This window comes from Zophobas morio, unplaced genomic scaffold (genome assembly GCF_036711695.1).
Source record: "Zophobas morio isolate AGI-343-1 ecotype UQ-CSIRO unplaced genomic scaffold, CSIRO_AGI_Zmor_V1 ptg000716l, whole genome shotgun sequence".
NCBI lineage: Eukaryota > Metazoa > Arthropoda > Insecta > Coleoptera > Tenebrionidae > Zophobas > Zophobas morio.
In genome coordinates this window covers 106,271-113,076 of record NW_026972819.1, presented here as the reverse complement: position 1 = coordinate 113,076, position 6,806 = coordinate 106,271, and the positions used below count along the sequence as shown (strand labels likewise).

At 34.2% G+C, this 6,806-nt stretch overlaps 1 long non-coding RNA gene across 1 annotated transcript; it reads right to left on the bottom strand.

The window, feature by feature from the left end:
• Positions 1 to 886, bottom strand: LOC135121796 (uncharacterized). The gene is made up of 4 exons (XR_010279125.1): positions 775 to 886; positions 657 to 719; positions 463 to 590; positions 1 to 398 (listed from the first exon to the last, which is right to left on the bottom strand). It is a non-coding gene; the product is annotated as an uncharacterized LOC135121796 (long non-coding RNA).
• Between the last annotated feature and the right edge of the window lie 5,920 nt (positions 887 to 6,806).

The window sequence follows — 6,806 nt, the reverse complement described above, 5'->3', positions numbered from 1 at the left end:
ATTTGAACAAAGTGCTACAGTAGACAAAAGGCTTTGTTAACTAAACACAATTTTTTTTTTTGAAACCACTATACTTCTTTAAGGGAATATTAAATGAGTAATATTTCATATTGCATTTTAAACACATTGAAAATTGTCCACTAGCCGTGGTCGTTCTGTTAGCTCTCTTTGAGCGTTTCTATCCATTTTTGTATTATCGTAAAAGTTATTTCTTTATATTTATAAACCTTTGCCTCTTGGGTGTTAACATATAAGTAAAAAAAGCACATAATTTTGCGAAGATCAAGTAAAATTATTTATCTAAGCTATAGTTAGCGTGGAGCAGCGAGAATTTCTGATATTCTGAACGTGGTGTTATTTCCAGTGGCCGGCGTCTTCCGTTTTATAGCGTCGCCAAGCTAGACAAATAATTGATTACATGCATAGAGCAACTAAGTTCCAAACTGATTAATGATAAAATACACTTTGGCCACGAAATTGGACAGTGGTGCCCTCAATGCTTAACAAGGATTTCAATATTTTTCGGTAAACAAAGCCCTTAGAATTTAGCTTAAACGAGGGATTTAAAATAAGTTTCGAGAATTGTAGACCTAGAGGAAACAAATTTTAATAAGTGGGTGTATTAAAGAAAAAAAAGTAAGTTAGAGGGGAGATACATAGCTAAGGTAGTTCTCAGACGAGGAAAGTTTGGAGATTGGAACCTCTGCGGTACAAGCTACCTATCGAAAATGAGTTTAAAGTGGATATCCGAGCAATTTTCGCAGAAATGGATACAGAAACTGTAAAGGCGGTTCTTATGTTTTAACGGTTCAACCCGTCTGAAGTAATTAAAATGCGCTCCTTGAAACGGAAGACAACCCCTACCTCTACTCGTCAAGGCGTATTAAATGCGAAGCAAGAGCTAAAACTTGAAAAGTATTGAGTATATCGCCCTGTCGGTTGAACCCCTAAAAAGAAGCGGAAGGACTGGCCAGTGCTATATATGTCAATTATTTGAACATACAAATTAATACTGTAAGTCAAGCTACAAATGCGTTAAGTGCAATGACCCTCAAGGGTTGACGTCCTGCACTAAAAGCGAAAATTAAAAAGGTTACCTGCCCTAATTGCCCAGAAATGCATGTTTCAAATTGTAGAGGGTGCAGAACTACCAGAAATATGCACCTTTGAGAAAATTTCATAACAATTTTTCAACTAAAGCTTCCAAAAATCCTTAAAGTTTTTATTAAAGGCAATATAAGCTATGCACAGCGTCCTAAACAGAACTATAACCTGAATCAACTATTACAGTACCTTAAACGACATGAGGAATAACTTTATAGCAACACTTACCAATGCGATCAGCTATCCCTGGCAAAGGCCATTAAGGAGTTAATTGATATAACTTTTAGATTATCTAATTGGAGGCCAGTTCAGAAACTTATTGCCAGAATGAACCTGGACAAAATTTTTCATCTGGTACACATCTGAAAAAGATAACTGATTTAAGGTACCCAACTATTCTGTTCACAAATGCGACTGGAAAGATACTAGAGGACCAGACATGACTGTCTTAACTGGAAGAAACATTACCCACCAAGCGCCCTATCGTATAGAGGTAACTTTAGTAGTTGTCTGCGTAAATATAGAGCTCTGTTACGTCGGAATAGTCAGTATAACTGCTACTTACAAATCTTTCGGCAAGGTTATGCCTAAAGTTGCGGGGGTTTTAATATCTGAAGGGTTAAACTTTAAAACCCTTTGTGGAATAGAAGGCGGAGGAGCGACAATGAAATAAGGTTTGCCGAACTAGCCGGCAAAAAAATTTAATAGTTACTGGTCCAAAATCAACACAGTAACATAAATTCTTTAAGTACCTGTCATTGTCAATATGCTAGTAGTACTCTCTTCTGATCCTAATCCCATCCTCATAGAGATAGGAGATTAGTTCGGTCTCGACAACTTGGGTTAAAAAGGTAACCAGTTTTACCCACATTTCGGGAATATTTAGACAAAAGCATAGTCACCATGGAGCACTTCATTGGGAGAGCACTTGACTTAGACATGGCTGTTGTGCAAAGGGAAGGGTCTATAAAGAGAAACTATAGTAGGCCTACAAAAACCATCAATATAACCTACTAGACCATATTAGATCCCAGATTTAGAGAAGGCGAAAGCAAGATATCTGAACTCTTGTTTCCAAGCGATAGAAAACTTTACAACAAGATCAATTTTTGAGGTTAAGGAGAAATTGAAAGCTTGTTTCCCTAAGAACTGGTAGAAAATATAGTCTTTTGGGCCAGATAATAATTCTCTAGGGAAACTAACAAGAACTATTAGATCTACTGAGGTTAGAGGCATAAAACCGCTCATTCATGGTGCTGGAGGCCTCAGCTACGACGCCCTCCGAAATAGTAGAGGCATTAGCTAAACCACCGGTGCAAAAACTTAAAATATTATCCAATCCCTTAATACCAGAAAAACCCCGGATACCGATAATGCTTAAAAACTTAATTCCACGAGCTATCTCTGTGATTTTAAGATTAAAAAATTAATCAAATACTTACCACAGCCTACCTCCCCAAACTGTGGAAACTGGCTTAAGTAATTTTTATTCCTAAAACTAGTCCCTCTAACTGTTCTATTAAAGATTATCACCTAATAATCATGTTGTTCTCCCTAGGAAAGGAGGCAGAAGCGGGGTCCTTTGTAAATTATAAGAATTTGTGGATGGTATGTGCGTCCTGCCTAATATTCAATTTTGTTTTCAAATTAAGTACCCCACAATTCATTAGATAATTAGGCTTACGAGAGAAGCTACAAAAGCTTTCTTAAAAAAAAGTAGCACGTGTGTTCTTTTAGATATTGAGAAGACTCTTCGGTAAAAGAGGGCACGACGATCTAGCTCTCTTTTTTTACTTGACTGTGGTGGTACACCTTACACCTAAAGAATAGAACTTAACTGCTAGAGTAAATTCATTGAAGTCCGCTTTTAGACAATTAAAGGATGGCGCTTCCCAAGGTTTCTTAGTACCCCCTTTACTTTTTTCGATCGACATGTGCGACATGTCACAATTGTCGAAAAAATAGAAACTAGGCTCAATACGTAGACGACACAGTCTTATTTATAGTTCAAAATCCTCCTGTCTGGTGTTTAAAAGCATGCAGTTGACAGTAATTGAGACATGGTATCCAACAAGGAGGCTAATAATTAACGAGCCGAAAAGTAGCTTTGTAATTATAACAAAGGGAAGGATACTCCCCTAGATCTCTAGTAAACTGTCAATCCTTAAAGTAAGAAGGTTAGTTATCTCAAAATTGTGCGTGGACGAAGGACTAAGCTGAACTCCACATCTTTCTTAAGTCGTTTTAAAACCAGAATAGCTATAGCCATGTTAGATCCCTTACTATGCAGGAAAAGCAAATTGCATATAATAAAGAGTTTCTGTAGTTACACGCCCGCTGATGGCCTATGACCCTCTTGCTTGTGCCTATTTTTTAAAAAGCATATCCATAGACTAAAAATACTACAAAATCGCGTTTTAAAATGGTGGTGGACGCCCCCTTGGTTTGTGCACAACAGCTAACTACATAGTGAGTGTAACCTCAAGTTTATTTAAGTTTATCTTATTAGACAGACTCTAAATTATGACTTCTCGTTGGGTGCAAGAACTCGCGGTCAAAACATTTCTTAGACCTACTTAAGGGGGGAGGATAGGGCTAGGGTTATAGTTATTATATTAACTTAATTATATATATTTGTTTTATAATATTATGGAATTGTACTAATTCATTCCTTTACCTTTAATATTTTTATTACTTTGCTTTTAAGTCTTTTCATTATATGCTATTTAGCTATGATAACGCGCACCTATTCTCGTTAAGGGCGCATAGAATTGTTAAGGAACTTGTGGTTTTAGCACTCTCAATTCCAGTAAATTAAGTAGCAATCGATCGTAATCACATCTGTAGTAAGCCAGTACTATAAAGTGAGATACTTCGTCTTTTTGGTCTCCAGCTTTCTCTTTTTGTTTTTTTTTTGTTCATTTCGCTGTTTTAGTTTTTTATTTTTGAATACATTTTTTATTATTTGGTTAGTTATTCTATTACTTATTCAATCTATAATATATCCTTTTTTATTAAAATACTTGTTATTTTACCTATAATTTTTAGACTTGTTACTTTGATTAAAAATCACATGAATTTTTTTTGTTTATTTAACTTGACGACAATTGTTAATTTTATACAATTCTTAGATTTTATCTGCTCTATTACTAAATATATTGTCAAGATAAATGTTTTAACAAGGAATACTAAGGAAACAGTTTTACTTTTCTATTAATTCCGTTTGTTTTCGTCTTATGTAAACACTCGCTTCCTGGAAGCAACTTGCAATTTTAAACTTATGCTCTGTTCAAACTGACCTTTTCACGTATATATACAGTATCGGGAAGTGAACTGGTTATTAGCGCTAGTTTTTATTAACTTATTTCCTACTGGTAGGCAACAGTTTGTAAAAATTAAGGTGGTATAGACTTTGTGTATTACTACACTTTTGGCATTTGTCCTTCCTTCTTTAGGCACATTAATTTTATTTGTTTCTCTCCTGGACTTCTTTGGAAGTCGCCAATTTTTTTATTTAAAAAGTACAATTGGTTCGTGTTTCTTCTATTTAAAATTTGACCCTATTGAGAAGGGTTATTGATGGTCTAATGACTGCTTTTTTTTTTAAATAGTGGAGTTTGGTAGGTTAATATTGTTTGATATGACTTTGAATTTAAAAAGACAGCCTCTGTTAAATAGATCAGATATAGTGCCCATTGCTAATCATTTTTTTAAGGTCAGCGACTTGCCAGCGTGGCTTTTATCATAAACTTATACTGATATGGGTTGCATTGCTATTTTTTTTATTTTTCATAAGAGGCCGACTTGATAATGTTGTTTATTTACAACTTTTTCATATTTTATGCAATTTTATAACCCTTTTGAATTCTTCTGTTGTTTTTGAAAATTTTTCCGCGACCAATATAAAAATCAACTATGAAAATCATTGTACTAATGGAAAATTATATAAGAAGTGTTATTCAGCACTCAATTGCATTTTGAGTGATAAAAATATAGAGGGGTTTTTTTACCTTCAAAGCTTTAATTGATAAAGAATTCTTATATTATAATGAAAAGTTTAAAGTTATAAACAAAAATAACGAATACCTGAACCTTAGCCTCATCAAATTTTTAAAACCAAGCATAACCATTTAAATTTTTGAAAAAGTAGATGAATTAATTTTTATTGACGACGTTTTCCTTCGAAGATCCGGCCTTGGAAATACCCACGGTTTATTTTTTTGTAATCTTTCACCTACCTGCAATACGATTACTTTTTTCATTAAGAACAAGATTTCTTACCAAAATTTTGGTGGTGACAAGATTAACTGTTACAGTATTCTTGTGAATTGCTTTAGACCCTATAAATGTGGTTTTTATCACCGTTGCTCTGGAAGCCTACTAACGGATAACTATTATGGCTACACCTTTGTTTAGGGGAAACACCTAATGCTGCGGGAAAGAAAACAAATTCAAAATGTTCTTAAGGGACTGGAATCGTTTTCCTTAACTGGATGCCGTGTATAGTTTATCTCACCCTTTTGGTATCTCAAAATGATTGGTATAGAGCATTGTGAGATGAGCGCTGAGAAGGCGGGCCTTTATTGCTGTAAAACGTCAGTTCTTCGCGATAGGGTTGTAACGAATGCTTGAAATGTATCTAATATTTTTTTCTCTTCTGATAGTAATTTTTTGTTTTATACGGTTGTTTTTGAGATAGTATTGAAAGAATTTTTTTTTGAAAGGGAGTAGTGATGTCCATTTCTTCCCCAGTCCATTTCCAAGTGTGCTGTGTTCAATTCCAAGAGACTTGAAATTTCCAATTCTTCTTAATACAATTAAAGATCTACCAGTTAGGAAAATTAGGATATTGCAAACGTTAATTAACTTAGTGAATTATAATAAAAGAATTAACCCCACTTTAAAGGTTAGCTTTAAAAGGGTTTTGTCCACACAGAATTTGTGGGGAAAACCGAGTCTATGGAAATTATTGTAGATGAGTACATTAGACCATACCCGGAAACCTACCGAGTTAATGTTCCTACTTTAAAGTTAACACGTTTTCAAAGCAAGTGCCACTAAGGTTGATTCTTCCAAAAGTTATGAGCTTTCAACTTTCTTTTCCTTGGATGACAAATCACGTTTAAGGCCTTTAGATGTATGACTGAAATCGCTAGTAGACCATGTTAACTTACTAATGAAGAATTTTTACAAAGTTTAGAGAACATTTTAAAAAAGTGGTCATATACCACTCTCTTTAACATCGTCTCGAGAATAAAAATTTTAAGTTAATAATTTTAATTCAGTTGTATACTCAAAAGGGGCTACTAAATATGAAGAATTGTATAAAGTAGTCATAATGCTTAAGGAAGGCCTAAAAGAACTGATAAAGTAAAAGGAATTTTGAAGAAATGGTTCGTTTTGATGTACAGTCTCCTTAAGCATAATGGAAAATATAATATATTTTAAGCTATTGCCATTGGTTTTAGCTACAACTTTTTTTTTATTTTCCGGTTCAATATCCTTTGAAAAGGCGCTAGCAGAAGGTGCTAATACTTGTCGAAAAATTTAATTATTGGATCGCATAAACGTTTTTGACCCAATGAATTTCTTATTGATGCCAGAAAACGTATATGGATAAATTTGGTTTGGACTTGATGGTATTACCGCTCACGCATATTTTGAGCTTGTTAAAATTGATTTACAGCTCCAGCAGAGGTAAG